The sequence below is a fragment of the Danio rerio genome, chromosome 3 (genome assembly GCF_052040795.2).
Source record: "Danio rerio strain M-AB ecotype USA chromosome 3, GRCz13ab, whole genome shotgun sequence".
NCBI classification, from domain to species: Eukaryota; Metazoa; Chordata; class Actinopteri; order Cypriniformes; family Danionidae; genus Danio; species Danio rerio.
Window position 1 is genome coordinate 14,869,502 of NC_141023.1, and position 19,231 is coordinate 14,888,732.

Below are 19,231 nucleotides of genomic sequence, written 5' to 3' on the forward strand. Positions count from 1 at the left end.
ATAAAATGTTTTGCTTTTGCTGGAATATATTTGACATTTCACTGAAATGCATACACTACCTGGCAAAAGTCTTGTCGTTGATCCCAGATCTAAGAGTTGACTTCTAGTAGATCATTTGAAAAAGTGGCAGAAGGTGGATTTTTCAGATGAATCATCTGTTGAGCTGCATCCCAATCATCAAAAATACTGCAGAAGACCTATTGGGACCTCCATGGACACGAGATTCTCACAGAAATAAGTCAAGTTTGGTGAAAGAAAAAAATCATTGTTTGGGGTTACATTCAGCATGGGGGCGTGCGAGAGATCTGCAAAGTGGATGGCAACATCAACAGCCTGAGGTATCAAGTCATTTGTGCTGCCCATTACATTACAAACCAAAGCAGAGAGAAAATTCTTCAGCAGGATAGCGCTCCTTCTTATACTTCAGCCTCCACATCAAAGGTCCTGAAAGCAAGAAGGTCAAGGTGCTCCAGGATTGGCCAGCCCAGTCACCAGACATGAACATTATTGAGCATGCCTGGGGTAAGATGAAGGTGGAGGCATTGAAGATGAATCCAAAGAATCTTGATGAACTCTGGGAGTCCTGCAAGAATGCTCTCTTTGCCATTCCAGATGACTTAATTAATAAGTTATTTGTATGGATGCAGTCCTCCAAGCTCATCAGAGTCATACACTATATCCATTCTTTTTCCAAAAGTCATACCTAACTGTCCTAATTAAATAATTAAAAATCAAGGCATGATCATATTTTATTTTGGTAAAAAAAAAAGCGGAATCAAGAGGTCTTTGCCTTTCATATAAGCCACTTCTGATACCAATTGATCGACTAGACGTCAAGTTATTATTTGAGATATTAGTCTTCTTATAAAGTGCTGTTTAACAATTTGTACACATTTCTAAACATAATAGGTTTAATAGCTAATTCCAATAATTATTTTTTTGTCATTCCGATGATGACATTAAATTATACTAGATTATAATATAAATATTTTACTAGATATTTTATTAGATGCTGGTATTAAAGTAATAAGGTGCAATTTAAATACTTAATTAGGTCAATTATGCTTAATTAGGGAGGTCATTGGACAACAGTAGTTGTAAAAGAACACATTTTAATAATATTGAACATTTTTATATTTATTATGTTTTATATTTCTCCATAAACAAAATACAATAGGTACAGCACTTGAAAATATTTAAAAAAGAATAAAGAGTTTACAGGAAAGCTAATCATTTTGTCTTTAATTATATATACACTCTAAAAGTGAATTTTTGAAAAATTTATGAAAAAAGTATTTTACAGTTTATTGTTTTTTTATTTTAACATAATTTGTTTATTTATATATATATATATATATATATATATATATATATATATATATATATATATATATATATATATATATATATATATATATAAATAATATGAGGACAGTAAGAACTAAATACAAAGAAATTTGTTGTATAAAATTGTATAAAATTATCTTAGTAAGACAAAACAACAAAAACAAGAGACCACTTTAATGTTATTTTTGTTTTTCTAGATTTTCCTTTTATATAAATGTAAGGTTTAAGTGGCACGGTGGCTCAGTAGTTAGCAATGTTGCCTCACAGCAAGAAGGTCACAGGTTTGAGTCCCGGCTGGGCCAGTTGGCATTTCTGTGTGGAGTTCGGTGTGCGCGCTCCAATTTCCCCAACAATCCAAAGACATGCACTATAGGTGAATCAAATTAACTAAATTGGCCGTAGTGTATGAGTGTGTATGAATGAGTGTGTATGGGTGTTTCCCAATATTGGGTTGTGGCTGGAATAGTTGGTGGTTCATTCTGCTGTGGCAACCTCTGAAAATAGAGACTAAAGCCCCTTTCACATAGTGATACTGGTAAATATTAAGAAAATTACAGGAACGCCTTTACCAGTAAATTCATAAAAGCGCTGTTCACACAGGCAAGGACGTTACAGAATTTTTCCGGGAAAGAGCTCTAAACGGCTGCACTTGTATTTGTAATCATAGAAGGAGTCGGGCTTTGTTGACGATTTCACTTTTATTTAAAGCTTTAGCATTCATGCAGCTGCTTTGTCTAAGGGACATCCAATGGCAGATGCGCGGATCACAGCTAAATGTTTACACATTTGACTACGTTACAAATTCTGTAGATAAATAAGTATTGTGAACAGCTTCGATGAAAACATGTGGAGGAGGAACACTTTCACATGTCGAGATGTACATAATGTGTTCTGGCGCTTACCGGAGCATTCCTGCACTTCTCATGCACATGTGTCAAGGAACTGAAGCAGAGCTTGAAGGTAAACGAACGGCGGTTTAACATAAAAATTTTACGATAATTTTTTCCACAGATGGTATTCAGAAGGAAGATAGAAACGTTGTCTGACTAACAACTAGCAGTTAAATGTTCCTGGAAAAAATATTCAAAGGCTTTATTTTCATAAACAGCACGGATGTGAATGCGTCGGAATGTTCTGACTGGCTGTAGTAGACGTCTCACGTCAACGTGTTCTAGACGTAAACGCACTCTTTCCGGCAATATTCCTTCTGCGTTCACACAGCGCAGCAGCATTCTGGCAATGTTACATCTTCTCTTTCTGGAAAATTACCAAAACTATTTTACCTGTATTTACCTGTAAAAGGGCCTGCTCACACATACAGACTTTTCCGGAAAATTGCCAGTAAGGTCTGTATGTGTGAAAGGGTCTAAAGCTTAAGAAAAATTAATAAATGTTATGTTTTAAGTAAAATACAGATAACATGAATATTATGTGTGAGCATTTATTATTTGCATAAAATAACAGTAGATTCAAATAAAATATTTCAGGAGGTGCAAATCTGCAATTAAAAACTCACTCACTACCCTTCGGCTTAGGCCCTGATTTTTCAGGGGTCGCCACAGAAGAATGAACCACTAATTATTCTGGCATACGACATATACAGTTGAAGTCAGAATTATTAACCCCCCTTTGAATTTTTCTTTCTTTTTTAAATATTTCCTAAATTATGTTTAACAGAGCAAGGACATTTTCACAGTATGTCTGATAATGTTTTTTCTTCTAGAGAAAGTCTTATTTGTTTTATTTAGGCTAGAATGAAAGCAGTTTTAAATTTTTTAAAAAGCATTTTAGGGACAAAATTATTAGCCCCTTCAAGCAAATTTTTTTTCAGATAGTCTACAGAACAAACCATCGTTATACAATAACTTGCCTAATTACCCTAACCTGCCTAGTTAACCTAATTAACCTAGTTAAGCCTTTAAATGTCACTTTAAGCTGTATAGAAGTGTCTTGAAAAAGATCTAGTAAAATAATATTTACTGTCATCATGGCAAAAATAAAATCAATCAGTTATTAGAAATGAGTAACTGAAACTATTATGTTTAGAAATGTGTGGAAGAAATCTTCTCTCCATTAAATAGAAATTGGGAAAAAAAATAAACAGAAGGGTGAATAATTCAGGGGGGCTAATAATTCTGACTTCAACTGTATATAAACACATTTTGTATAGAGGATTTTGCCCTTTAATGGATAGAGCAGTGTAGAGAATTGACAGGAAATCATGGGGAGCAGAAGGATCAGAAAAGGACCTTGAGCTGGGATCCAAACTCGGGTCACCGTGAGGCATGAGCACCTTGGCGTTATATGTCAGCGCATTTAGCCAATATTGGCTATACTTTTATGTAGAGGATGCTCTTTCCTGGTGCAGCAATTAAACACTTTAAATGATCATATTTTAATTTAAAATGTAGAAAAAACGTCATTAGTGGAAACAACACAATTTAATATTTTATTTAAAGACATATATTTATGACAAATTTTAGAAATATGATCATCATACCAGTAATGTGAAGTGGACGCTGGACAAAAGGAGTGCGGATCCAAATGCAGGTTTATTGAACAGAGAATGGTCAGGCAACCAACTGTCAACACAGGAGGAAACAGATATACGGGCAATCCAGAGTCGTGGTCAATAAACAGGCAGATGGTCAAAAGGCAGGCATTAGACAACGTGGAACAAACAAAACAAAGCAAGGTTCTAACATGGAAGGCAAGGAAAACGCGTTGTAATGTTCACAGTTCAGTATAACAAGACTCAGCACTGAAGTGTGCGTATGTCCTCTATAAATAGTCTTAGTAATCCGTTGATGAGTAGCTTCAGCTGTGTCTGCAATCATAAGGATCTAGGCCAGGTGTGTGAGTAGTGCATGACTGGATCTTGTAGTCCATATACCGGTGGATTTGTAGTCGTCATAGTGATTTACAATTTTATCAGCGATCTGCACAGGCTGGATTGCTGGTGATCGTGACAATAACTTTGAAGTGGACGCTTTTTTTTTTTTCTCCAGAGTTGCTATGAAGCATGACTTTCAGAATAAAAGCTAAATTCATGAATTGAATTAAAAAGTGGCCAATGTTGTGTTTTATACAATATGATATTTGAAAAATTAGTTAAAATAATAACCCATAAAAAAGATTTTAACTAGCATTTTTCAGAACTTTAACACCCACTATGACAACAAAAATGAATAATTTACCTCAGATTTCAGAAAACAACGTGATATAAACAATACGGTATAGAATATTAACATTTTCATAAACTCAAACTAAAATTTACGGTTTTGTCGCTTTAGTGCATTTCTCACAACACTATTTACATTTGCACTACAGTTAATGCACTTCTCAAATTAATTAGTCATTTGTGCACATAGTAGCAGTTTCTAATTCCTTCCAACAAATTGCAATTGCTTTTTGACATGCATCAATTGCTTTCACTCTCTGCTGCTTTATAACATTATTATTTTCTCATGTCGTGTCAGTCAAAATTAACTAAACTTGTAAATGCTGAAAAGTCATTCCATATAAACTATTAGTCCTCATTTCATTACTTAAGTCATTACATCCAAAAATGTTGAGCTAGTTGTCAAAATCTATCAAGCAAATTTTATTTAAAAAAATTTAATCTTTTTTTCCCCCCTGAAAATGTTACCTAAAATGAACATTTTAATGAATGATTTACAGACCTGTGCATGTTGTAGGTTCAGTTCCAATATGTAATGCAATATTGTTTACAAATGACATTTATGTTTGTTGTAAATAAGGGTGTATTTATTCTTTTGCACAATGCTATGAATACATTAGAATTGCAACGACCATTTACAGTAAAAATGTGAAACATACATATTCAGTGTCTTGTACTCAGATACTTCACTAAATGCAGTGATGTCTAACTTTACTGTATTTTTTAAATGGCTGTGCAAACATTTTCAGCAAGTGTCACCAAAATCGGACTTTTTTGCATTGGAAAAAACTAACAAGGTAAACTGTAAAAATAAAAACATGACAAAGCCGTTTGACTATCTTGTTCATAAACAATGGTGTCAGGACTTTTCATCCGGATGACAATGACACTTTCATTGACATGAATACTTGCTTTTGAGGAATGAACTATCCATTTAAAGCAAGTGACGCACTTTTGCAGGTTATCAACTAGGTTTTGCAGTTTGTACTAATTGTTTTGAGAAATGCATTCTGCAATGTAAATAGTGTTGTGAAAATTGCACCAAAGCCACTGAGAAAAACTGTAATGACAAAAAAAAAAAGATATAAACATGATATATAAACATAAAAAATTCCCTGACTTTCAGTTTCTATTACAGAAATTCAATGACCCACAGGAACCATTTGTTGGTTGGATGGATGGATGGATGGATGGATGGATGGATGGATGGATGGATGGATGGATGGATAGATAGATAGATAGATAGATAGATAGATAGATAGATAGATAGATAGATAGATAGATAGATAGATAGATAGATAGATAGGCAGACAGAGAGTCAGATAGATAGAACAACAGATAGAAGTGGGAGATCAGCATGAAACAGATTTAGCCTTCAGGCAGAAGCAGTGAAGAACTGAGCAAGAATTTTAAAGACTCTGAGACAGAAAACAGAAACACTAAAAGACAGTCTGTTTAACACACGCGCGTCAGTTACACAATTAAAAAAAAAACATTGTGCCACTTAATCGGCTAGTTAATTTGATCAGCCAGCGAGCGTGTTGACAGAAATCCAAATCCCAACTTGCTATTGTGTTTCATAATGCGAGTTTGGTTTCAAGTGCCAACAGTGTCATAATGTACTGTGACAACCCACAGCCAAAACATGGCAGTAATTTACAGTACTGGAATAAATATCTCTCTTCATTACTTCCTCTCACTCCCACAAGCCACATCCCCCCCTGCCCCCTCCCGCTCCGAGATGTCTTCTCAACAGCCTCTTCATGTCTTGCTGTGATCCAATCTCAAGCACTGACATTCATTCATTTTGTGACTGCGCTCGCAGAATTAGCAAGCTAGTGCGCAATACACACTGTTCACAAAGCAAGTGGTAGACCAGAGAGTCTGCACGATGCTACAAAAACACAGATGCAAGGTTATTTCAGTCAACAAAAGCTACTCTGAAACAAATGACTCATTAGATTTACTCAATTTTGTTAAGGTAAGTGTTTGCAAGCAATGTATATGGGCTGAATTTAAACAAACAAATTAAGTTGAACTACTAAATTTAGACTGTTTGTTTAAGTTCAGCTGATATAAATTGTTTGGAAGCATTTTTCTTAAAGGCCACCTATTTTTACCCCTTTTTCAAGATTTAATGTAAGTTTTTTGTGTCTCCAGAATGTGTTTCAACTGAAAATACCCTTCAAATTATTTCTTATTGCTTTCTAACTGTTCGGATTTTTAACTCTGGGCACATGGTAGCTGTTTTTGTTGTCATGTGCCTTTAATGCAAATGAGTGGGTTTTCCCTGCTCCCTGCTTTGTGTCAGAGCCATAGAGATCTTATGGATGTAGCCTTCACCTGCTGTGTCTCATGTAGATAAACAGTACAGTGACAGACAAGAATGAAGCAGATCTCCCTTACTACAGTAAGAACTTTCCCAATTGTTATTGTGGAGGTATTATTTAAATGTATGTATTTATTTTCAGTCTATTTAGCCATTCGTTTGATTCTTGATCTTTCAATATTTCAGGATAAGTTTAAATTTTTTCCCTTTATATTCATTTCTAAGGCTTAAAGAAAAATATATTTTGGAAAAACAAAATTACAAAAAAATAAATAAATAACTAAGCAAAACTACAAACAGTCACTGAAAAACAAACTGAAATAAGATGGCACCAATGGAGTAGTGGTTAGTGTGTCGACACATGCACTCTGGTGCTCATCGTGATCCGAGTTTGATTCCTGCCTTGAGGTCCTATGCCAATCCTTTCCCTCTGTCTGCTTCCCATGCTTTCTTGTCTATACTCTCTATTGTCCTATCAGTAATGAACATGGGGAGAACACTCAAACTCCACACAGAAATGACAACTGACCCAGCTGGTACTCAAACCAGCTACCTTCTTGCTGTGAGGCGACAGTGCTAACCACTGAGCAACTGTGTCTCCAAAATAAGATCACACCTAACAGCATAAATAATAGTTTTTTAAAATTAATAAGTGCTCATGCTCATTTGATTTGCAGCTTTTTACAGAAACTCCTGTAGATGGTGCTTTTACAGACAAATAAATGGGTGAAGCCTATGGTTATTTACAAAGACATCTTTCATATAAATATAAAATGTGTTCTAACTTATATTCATTGGTAAAAAATGTAATCTTGGCATGGTTAACTACATACAGCTGAAGTCAAAATCATCCGCCCTCTTGTGTTTTTTTTTTTTTTTTTTAAATATTTCCCAAATGATGATTAACTGAGCAAGAAATTTTTTACAGTATTTGCTATAATATTTTTTCTTTCGGAGAAAGTCTTATTTGTTTTATTTTGACTAGAATAAAAGTTCTTAATTTTTAAAAAACATTTTAAGGTCAAAATCATTAGCCCCCTTAAGCAATATTTTTTTTCAATTGTACAGAACAAACCATCGTTATACAATGACTTGTCTAATTAACATAATTAAGTGAAGTTTATTTATAAACAAATTTCGAGAGGATCACGTGCTTATGATTGTTCACAGCTGTTCCAACTTTAGCTAATGACTGATTATCCTATCATACGATCCTTAACTTACTATAAATAACCAGACTTTTCTCATCTCAATATCTTCGTCTTAAAGAACCCCCCCCGAACCCTACTTTCCCTCCTTTCAAACGGGCGTCACGGTGGCCAGTGATAAGCACTGTTGCCTCACAGCAAGAATGCCCCTGGTTTAATTCCTTACCAAACCAGACAGCATTTCTGTGGGAAGTTTGCTCGTTCTCCCCGTGGTCGCGTGGGTTTTCCCCGGGTCCTCCGGTTTCCTCCCACAGTTCAAAAACAAGCACTCTAAACAATTAATCCAAATACTTTAGCTAATCTCTGAGTACACCTTTCAGCATCCATATCTGACACTTAGCTACAACAAGCAAGAGGGGGAGTCATCGAGATCTACCTGAGCTCAAACTCCCCTCTCGCCTTGCAACGGGAGGGAGCCTAGGGCTCGAGGATCTTATAAGCTCAGGGCTCTCTCCTGGGACAGCACGCCAAACTAGTTTTATTATCAATCATCAGCTAAGTGTGAACTCTTGAATATTGTTAAGCCTTTAAATGTCACTTTAAGCTAAATAATAGTATCTTTGTCAAATATCTAGTAAAAATGTACTGTCATCATAGCAAAGATAAAAGAAACCAGTCATTAGATGACTTATGACTTGTGTTTAGAAATGTGAAAATCTCCATTAAACTGAAAATAGGGAAAATATACAGGAAGGATATAATTCTGACCTAAACTCTGTGAAGTTGTCTATTGCATATTGCTTATGAAGTTGCATATTGTTTTGGCTTGAGTGCCTGTTGTGTTCAAACATTTATTTAATTTTTATCACTAAGAGGTTTGCACAAGAGTTAATTAAAGCTGTGCAAACCCTAATCTTAGCTCTAGTCAACATTGCATGCATTCTGTCAGCTAGAATTACTAAAACAAAAAACACTTGACAATATGACTATAATCGCTTCTAAATCGTGGCTAAAACTGAAACTAAATATGTAAAAACTAAAGAGAAATGTGTTTACGAAGTAAAAACTAAAGTAAAATTAACAAAACCAATAATGAAATTCACTAAAACTAAACTGACATTTAATTAATTTTTTAAATAGTTTTGAAATGTAAACTAATTTAAAAAATGCTAATTTGTAAACCTTGCACCACAGAGAAAGTTTCCAATACAAGTACCTAGTTGTTTTGCTTGTCTATGGAGACATAATAACAACAGTAAATGGCTTTATTCTTGGCTGTCTGAATCAGGGGTTCCCAAACTTGCACGCGACCCCCAAAATAACAATGCCAGTGACTCGCAACCCCCCAATATCCTCTGAGGTGGTTATAAATACAGAAAACTTGCATGCAATGGCGCACACACACCAATAGACCCAAGTCTATTCTTCGTTTATTTTTTTTTAATGTATGTCAGTGCTGTAAATGTGCCAGAAAGTCTTACCTGGTGTTATAAAATCAATCTGCTGCATCTGATGCTATTGCTGTGTTTTTAATATAATGTAATTACCTGAAGGGCTGCAATCCAGTAAAACTAATAACTATAAGCTACTATAGTAACTATATAGTATATAGTAACTATAAACAACAATTTTTTCTCTTCAGTAGGTTATGGATAAAATATGGACATTCTTATGGTTTAATAAAAATAAATAGATTTTTTGGAAGTTACCAGGCGACCCCCCCTTCATTTTCCCATGACCCCTTGGGAGGTCCCGACCCCCACTTTGAGAACCACTGGTCTAAACTAGCAACGTACTAACCATTTGCTTTGATAAAGCACTGCTAAAAGCATAGATTTCCTAAAAGATTGTGCTGGAAACAAGGTCTACAATTGCCCACTAGAAGAGAAGCATAAAGAAAGTCTATGTAAATTAGATTACATTATAATTCGCGGCTGGCTTGGTAGTTTCTGAAAGACATAAAATCCCTTTTTGAACTGAAATGAGCCCACACAGAAGATGAAAAAAAAAACATATAAGATACAATCACATTAAGATAATAAAAATTATGTTATTATTCGGATTTGTTTCATTTTTACCCTCAAAATCTCATTTCCTCATATATTGATTTTGGATGCAAATTGACATTTCCCTCAGTCTGAGGGTTGAAAAACAATCCTTAGATTTCCAGGTCCTCGCCTGTGAATTGCAAATCATTGAAAATGTTTAAATAAAGAACGAAACAAACAGGCTTCATAAACCATCATGGACACATATTATTATGTACAGCAGGTGGTGGGAAGAGATTTGATTTGAAGGCTGGAAAAAAAATTCAGGCTTGGCGTGAGGCACTGTGCTAATCGCTAATCTTGTTAGCGTCCATGTGTCATGATCTCATTAGCTGTGCTGCGCTAATGCCGCCATGATAACTTACCTGCCAGCGCCATATAGACAGCAATGATGCCTGTCAAAACAGTAGACACCTTGATGGATTGACAGGTAGAAATCTCTGCAAAAGCATGTAATGATGTGCTTTTTGGCCAAGTGGACCAAAATTACCTTAAAGGTCAGCTATGTATGAGCATGTGACCTGTTTCTGCATTCCTCCTCCACTTCAAACTACAGCTATGAGTGCTTCTCTGATCTTCTCAACCTTCTCTCTCCTCCAAAGAAAATGGAGCTCAGTTCTTTGGACACTACAAAGTGAAAATTGCAGTGAAAAAAGAGAGAAATGTTAAAGGTGCAGTAGGTGATTGTCTTCAGAAACTTTTTTTGTTGTGCTGGTTGAAAGTCTCTTCACATTTCAATAGTAATGATTAAAGTAAATGATCTAAATGTGTTTATTTGTATTTTTATATTCTGGATAAGGCATAAACCTAAAAAAATTTCATCCAATTAAATATTGTCGGACCGACAAATAACTCAATTACGACAATTATCTCAAACTGTCTGTCAGCAAATTTGACATCGCCATTCGCGCGCACATGTGAAGCACGCATCTACCGCTGACAGAGAGACGTCATCCTGCAAACTCTGCATCCACCTGAACTTCTATCTGAAAGACCAACGTGGCCTTGTATGCATTAAAAGCCTAATCAATCCAAACCCTGAATCAATATCGGAATTACTTTTGCACGCTGGTGGGAAATGACGTTCTGCAGTTCAAAACAATGATCTGAAGGGTGACACCAAGGCTGAAGTATTACTTTTAGACATGCAGGTATGTTTTAGAACTATTTTAGCCACGCAAAGCTGATGTTGATTGTGTTGTTGTTTATGAATGGGCTTATATGCATGGTAGTGTTGTTCAGCCACTGAAAACGTAAGGCTGGAGATTGGCTATTTTTAAGTTCATGGAGTACCTTTTACAGCATCGATAATATAGTCGGTTAAATAGACCTGAGTATTCGTTTAGTTGTTCAAGTGTAAAAGGAGCTGAAAACAAGCGATGTATGACGATCAGCAAGCACAATCGAAAATGAAAAGTCACTCATTGTCTAGGTAGCGTAAACATAAGTGTAATGTAAAAAGATGACAGGATATTTCTGTTTTAGCTCTGTTTTTAGCTCTTTATCATAATTCTCATGTTAACAAGCCTTTTTGCACTATATACTGTTCTATATCTGAACTACTCTGGTTTTCACTCATTGCCACATGCCCTTAGTGTCATTATATTGTATTGTTTACAATTTTTTTTTATTCTTTAGACTACATTTTATGCATATATTTGGATTACATTTTATGTATAATTGTATTTATTGTAAATTCTTTCTTAGAACTCTACTTTTTGAATTAATATTATATGTTAGGCATCTAGGGTCTGAGAGTAAAGTAATTTCGATACTCCATATCTGGTTGAATTGACAATAAAGCTTACTTTAACTTTGACTTTTTTTCTGATTTAATTTTTATTTAGTTTTATAACAAAACATAAGCAAATGTGCTTTTCCGCCTAACCAGCTTTACTGAGGTGAAGTTTGATTTTTATTCATACATTTGTTTATTTTTGAACAGTGACAGCCTGTGACACAGTTTTGGGGAAATATAATTCCTGTACCCGCTGGCCTGTCAACAACTACGCTTGACAAAGAGCGTGTCCATAGAGTTTTCTAATTGGTGAATGACATGATTTAGTGTTATATCTATTCAGTGTGCGTTCGCATATTCATGACTTAAGGAGGCGTGGCTTTGGACGACAGGGGAGGGTCGTAAAATTTCCAAGCTAATGCTAGCATTCTGGCAGATCACCTATTGCACCATTAAGATTTGTAAAATTCATTTATTTATTCATTTTCCTTCGGCTTAGTCTCTATTTTCGGAGGTCGACACAGTGGGAAAAAAATGCCAACTATTCCAGCATGTGTTTTACACAGCGGATGCCGTTTCAGCCACGACCCAGTATTGGGAAATACCCATATACACTCATTCTCACACACACTAGTACACTATGGCCAAATTATTTTATTCAATTCACATAAAGGGTATGTCTTTGGACTAGAGCTGCCCGATTCTGGCTAAAATGAGAATCGCGTTTTTTTTTGCTTAAAATAAAGATCACGATTCTCTCACGATTCTGTAGATGTAAAAGAAAGGTATGGTAAAACAAACATATGGCACAACATTGATAATAATATTATGTGTAGGTCTACTGGTTTCTATAAATAATTCTATTCTACTCATAATAATTCTGATGTTGAATTATTATGTTTGAGATATATGCTTGCAATCTGTCATATTAGACAATTTTATTCACTGGTAAAATCAGACATTTGCCATTATCAGATTATATTCAACAATATATAGGCTAGAGTAGTTATACTGACATTGTAAACATTTATTTTCATGCACAACTGTGTGTTCGCTATGACAGAAAAAAAAAACATACCAAATGCTTGTCGTAATCATTACTCTAAAATGTGATATGATCATTTAAATGAGGTGCACAATTTCGGTTTCATTGTGACTGCTAAGTTCTTGTTCATACTTCGGGCGGCTCCCAAACGATCCCTCTGTGTCACAAACTGAATATTATTTACAACTGTATTACCTGTTACTCGCAACATATGCAGGTTCTGTACACTAAAGTAGACTCGCACGCCTCTATCATTAAGTAGAGCGCGCGCCTTCTCCATGATAACAACTCACGGTCAGCAGCTCAAGTCACGTGTGATTAAAATATAAATTTTCCATTTTTAAAAAGTATAATTACATATTGCTATATTTAATATTTATAATGGGGGTCCCTTTTTGCATCAAATTATTCGGAAGCTACTTAGGACCTGGGACCACACTCATGAGCATCCTACAATAATAATACTGCTGACTCTTTCATATGCTCCTTCAAATTAACCTCCATGATTGAATTTCATCATTATTTCTGCTGGGATTAGCTGCAAACTCGCAGAAACGTTCTCAAGGGAGCTTTATTTGCATGCCAATTCTGCCCATAAAAATGAGACATCTTGGCTGGAACCGCAAAGAAAGCCAAAAGTGCATTCTCTCTGTATCTTATCAAATTACATACTCATTTTCTCCCTTTCTCTAAACCCATTTCCCATCCCCTCCTCGCTCTGGCTCAGTAACTCTTAAAAGTAATATTTTGTGGTCTACTCTGGTGAAACTGCTCCATTTGCAGGTCTCGGTGGTGTTTTAAGCAAAGCGCTCCGTGAAGATGACAAACCTTTACTGCTGCTCTGTTTTCCAGCTTGGCTCACATTAAAGGCATGTATTTTTGATTAAGATGTATAAAAAGCACTAGAACACTGTTATATGTTTTGTTGTCTTATGTACTTAAATAACAAGGACTTTCCAACGGTGTTCAAATCCAGAGAAATTCGCTGTTTACTTAGTGAAATGGACCATATCAAACCATGCTGATGACATAACATAAAATAATACATAATAAATCATTTCAATTTCTGGTTTGGTTTTATAGAAAACAGGGAAACACCAAAGGCGCTTTAATATGTTGTGTGTTTTATTAGCCTGCACAGAGCAGCATTACAACAGAATCCTAAAATGTATTTAGTATGATAACACAGCCTTGCTTCCTCTCCATGTGATCATGATGGGAAGAAAAAAAAAATGATAGAATAAGAAAAAAAGCTCTGCTATTTCTGTGCCGCACTCATATCTCATCAGCAAATGCTCTGGCCAAAAAATGACAAAAGTCAGTGAGTCAGTTTAAGCAAGGATGCTTTTGTTCTCATCCAACATATTCTGTCTTTATATTACACACTTTTTTTGTCATGAAGTGCTTTATGCTGTAAGTGACAGCACTTTGGCTTTTGCTTGTATGGTGGTTCTAAATTGTCAAATCCTCTCTTAAAATGCTTTGTACATGTGGGAAAACAGAAAAAAAATTACCCAATTTGAATTTTTCAAAAAAAGGCTCATTCTGAAAACAACTCCCTATATACATTTATGGAGATTGTGAATTATGTAGCCAGAGGAACGTATGGTTCCATTTCATCTTTAAAACGAACGTTATAGGCTGGTATGACGCCTTTACTTTTCGCAATTACCAGCAGGCCGCTTACTTCCGTATGGATGGCATTTCCGCTGTTACCAGTTTATCCAGAGCATAGTTGATGTGTTTGATTCGGCTGAAGGACTGTTGCAGAAAGACAAAAAATTTAAAAACAATAACAGTGTGAGAATGTGGTAAAGTCTGAAACATGGCTTTTCTATTTTTGGATTAATAGTAAAAACACTGTCAGTTGAGCTTAGGGAAGTTGATGAGCAGGTCAACTGGAGCTTTTTAAAACACTATTGGTTGGGTTTAGGGAGGGGGTGGGTAAGGATATCAGTCGGTTGGTCGGTTATTCAGTCAACAGCGGCCTCTGGTGGATTTATGCGAAATCAGCAGGTGCAAATTTCACTCGCGAGAGAAATTTGAGAGCTCAAAAAGCATACACAATGGATTCATGAAAACAAAAACTGCAAAAAAACATATTGGGACAAATTTTGCGCTCTCCAGAAATGTATATAAGGGTACGTAATCAGAATAAGCCTGGGTTGGAATTTTTTATGATGTACGAAAGTTTCAGAGACAGTGTGTAAATAAAAATAACACAATGTGAGGTCGAATTAACTTTTAACATGCAACAAATTTTACACAAAAGCTTTACTCTGCTAAATTCCCATGATAATATGTTTTGAAGACTTTGGGCGCACTCACACTATGCTATCCCAACTGTGCCCCGAAGGGTTTCCCAGTTCATTCGAGAAGTGGTTCAGGCTCAGGTGCGGTTCAGTTGGTTGGCCCTGGTCTGGGTGGAAGAGGTGTGCCGGAGCGTGGTTCACTTGAACTTTGGCGTGGTATGCTTGTAGTGAGAGTGCAAAGCGCGTCATAGTCCAAACTGAAGATGAGACGTGCCTTTTTAGGGACTGCTTCATATGGATTTATTAATCATTCTTACTGTTCAGTGAACGCAAACTGTCCTAATTTATTAAAGACGCAAACCACTCATTGCAATTAAGAAAATAAAGTTAATAAATCAGCGCATTACTGATGACGTAAGCGTGCCTCGGCTCGGATGCAATGTGAGTGCAGGCCGTTTGGGCAGAGGAGGGCACAAGCATGCTTCGGCATGGTTCAAAGCAACTGTACATAGTGTGCCCTTTGTCTCATGCATAAACATGATTTCTGCATGAGTCCCGTTGGAAGTAATGAAGAACACAACTTCCATGATTCCACACTCAGTCTTAGTGTCATCAAAATACGCCTTTGTTTGTTGTGAATATGCGCCCCCTCGTGGTGAAAATTAAATACTGTGCCTTTAATGATGAGAAGAATCATCCTGATCTCATGAGAAAATGTTACTATTTTACATTTGGTCAGTTTAGTGGCTAATTCGTACACATACAAATGAGTTATTAAAAGGAGGCGTAGCAGCAAACCCCACCCTTACACTCTCAGAAATAAAGGCACAAAAGCTGTCACTGGGGCGGGACTCTTGTACTTTACAGGTGCACATAAGTACCTTTAGCGTACACTTTTGTACCTTTAAGGTTCACATTTGTACCTTTAAAGGTCCCGTGAAGTGCTTTGAAATGAGCACTTTTTATTCGATGTTTCACGTAATCTAAACTGAAAAAATGAAGAGAGGGTGGGACAGTGTAGCTCCTCCCTTTTTAAAAAACAGCCAATAGCGTTTATTTATCACAGCTCTGCCAGTGCGAATGGTTGAGATCAAGCACATCAAATGAAAAGCAAATGTAAAGCATCATGAAGGGGGCGGGGCATGTCAGATACTAGAGAGCATTTGATTGGTCAATATTTGATGAAAAAAGTGAAGTATGAGGTGACTGGAAAAAAATGGTTGATTGGCAAGCCAAAAGCTTTGCATGTTTATATCAGTTTTATATTTTCTATTTTATAATTTGACACTGTTTAAGAGCACACAAGCTAATAATATCCTTAAAACTAAGAGACTTGTCTAACCTAGTGGTTACTGCGACCTTAGTTAAATTCCCAGCTCAAGGTCCTATGCCGATACTTCTCCTCTTTCCCAATGCTCTCCTGTCCTTCACTATCCTATACCAATAAATGGTGAAAAATACCTTTAAAAAAAACCTGAACATATAATTTTTATTTTACAAGATCTTTAAAGTATTGTGAGGTACAGATTTACACTTTTTATGTAATAAAATGTACATTTAAGGACCTGTAAGGAACAAAAAAAGAACATTTTGAAAAGGTACCGCACCAGTGACAGATTTTGTACTTTTATTTCTGAGATGAACCAACCGTCATTGGGAGATGAGGAAATCATACTAAAATGTACAAATAAAATCATAAAAATTCATACAAATTAGCCACTAAATCAAAAAGTTGGGAATTGGCGTGAAACAGCGTTGTCTGAAACCAGTCTGAAAATAAAAGTGTGTCCAGCAGCTCACAAATAGTTTTGACAAGCCAGGTCAATTCATATCTCTTGAGGAATTACAGATCAAATGCATATCTGACAGTCTGTCAAAACAAACAGCAAATGAGGCTGTTTAGAGGACAAGTCTCCAGAACGAGGTTTCTAATTTAGAAAGGAAAACACAGGAAGGCTTAACAGTGGTTGCAATTTACATCGAATACAACCAAGCCAGCCTGCAGGGAAGAGGAAATCGGCCAAGCACTGCTTCTGGCTTCAAGCATAGATTTTTGCTCACGACTTCTAAATAAATCAGAGCTGGGCTTAGATGGCGAGTTCTTAAAGCTAGAGCTCAGCACAAACTTCTTAAGCCGCCGCATCCAAACGCCCACACTCCTGCAACCCTGAACCTCCAGCCGCACTGCTTCCTCGCTGCTTTGTACCTACTCAGGCTCACAGCATCTAGCCTATTGCTCTTGTGCTGTAGTTTGCAGCTCTGTTTGGCAATTTAGTAACTCTCTGGTTTATTTGTGTCTGTTTAATACATAGAGTAGAACTCAAGAAAGAGACCTTTGGTTCTGGGCTGTAACACAGGTCTCTAGATTCAATATAGTATCTGCAAGTCCTTTATCTTACGTTTTCTTGATCTCTCAGGAAGAGATCTTGGGTTCAGATTGTGCGATGGAGACTAAATGAAGACTAAATGCATTTCTGTGAAAGCAGGTGCCCTCAAGATCTGATATAGTGAATTCCTGTCATGCTTGGGTGGTTTTCATGGACGCCTATGAAAGTGCTTTAAACATGCTTTTGAACCATGTGTGGGAAGTTTGATGGTTGTGAATCACCTAGTTGACAGGTTTAAACCCAAACCTATCACTGCATGCCCTTGAGCAGCTCATAGGATAAAAGAAATAGTGGCCCAAATCCAGTATTTTGTGACTCAGAGCTCACTGATTCTTGAGCATGGAAAAAAACATGTCCACCAAAATATACCAAAAAATCAGATATTCAGAATATTTTTAAAGGTAAATGTTATGAGTGGTTAATAAAAGAATGCATTTAACATTAACTATTCCGTTTAATTTAGCGTCCTTGGTCTTATTTTGCAAAAAGCTAAAAAAATAATTGATAAAAATTATAGATTTTTCTTTAATGCTGAAAATCATTAGTATGTTTACAACTCTCCTAGAGTTAAACTATTGGATTTTACTATTCTTGAATTGATCTCCATGTCTGACAGAAGCACTTTTGGCTTAGCTTAGCATAAATTATTGATTCAGATTAGACCATTAGCATCCTGTTCATATTTTAAAAAGAGTTTCTTTGATATATCAATGATATGCAGTATATGCAATGATATTGCAGTGATATTAATCAGCACTTTTAGCTTAGCTTAGCATAAATCATTGATTCATATTGGACCATTAGCATCTCGTTAATTTTCAAAAAAAAAAAGAGTTTCTTTGATATATCAATGATATGCAGTATATGCAGGTATAATGCAGTGATATTAATCAGCACTTTTAGCTTAGCTTAGCATAAATCATTGATTCGGATTAGACCATTAGCAATCTCGTAAAATTTCAAAAAAAGAGTTTCTTTGATATATCAATGATATGCAGTATATGCAGTGATAATGCAATGATATTAATCAGCACTTTAAGCTTAGCTTAGCATAAATCCTTGATTCATATTAGACCATTAGCACCTTGTTAGTTTTCAAAAAAGTTTATTTTATATACAAAAATGATTTGTAGTATATGCAATGATAATGCAACAGCATTTTTGGCTTAGCTTAGCATTAATCATTGATTCGGGTTAGACCATTAGCATCTCGTTAAAGATTAGCATCTCGTTTTTTTTTTTTAAAGTGTTTTTTTTTTTATATATATATCAATGATATGCAGTAAATGCATCTACTGCACATCATTGATATATCAAAGAAACTTTTTTTTTGTTTTAAATTAACGATATGCTAATGGTCTAACCCGATTCAATGATTTATGCTAGCTTAGCCAGGCATTCTTCTGCCAGGCCCAAATATTGTCTGTTAGACAAAAAAAAATAGTAAAACACAACTACTAAACTCTAGGGAAGTTGTAAAATGAGCCTATTTTCAAAAAGGTGGAAATTCTTCAATTGACACAATCTACATTGTAAAAGCGCTATAGAATTAAAGATGAATTGAATTGTAAGTGAATCTTGAAAAAAAGCTTTTGAAACAATAAGATACCCTCTGTTTGTTGTGATTGTTTTAATTAAGTAAATGATGGATTTAGTGTATTTGATAGTGAAAAATACTACATATTCAGGTTTTCATCAGCATCATCAGAACTGTCGCCTTTGTCAGATATATATTTTGATCGTAAATGTTTTATTT

The 19,231-nt window shown here is 35.6% G+C and overlaps 2 protein-coding genes across 7 annotated transcripts in view; one reads left to right on the plus strand and one right to left on the minus strand.

The window, feature by feature from the left end:
• The window catches only part of doc2a (double C2-like domains, alpha), a 206,381-nt gene that overhangs the window by 36,820 nt on the left and 150,330 nt on the right, over nt 1-19,231 (plus strand). The gene's annotated exons all lie outside the window — the stretch shown is intronic.
• Nucleotides 1-19,231, minus strand: part of mvp (major vault protein) — a 238,613-nt gene that overhangs the window by 24,381 nt on the left and 195,001 nt on the right. The gene's annotated exons all lie outside the window — the stretch shown is intronic.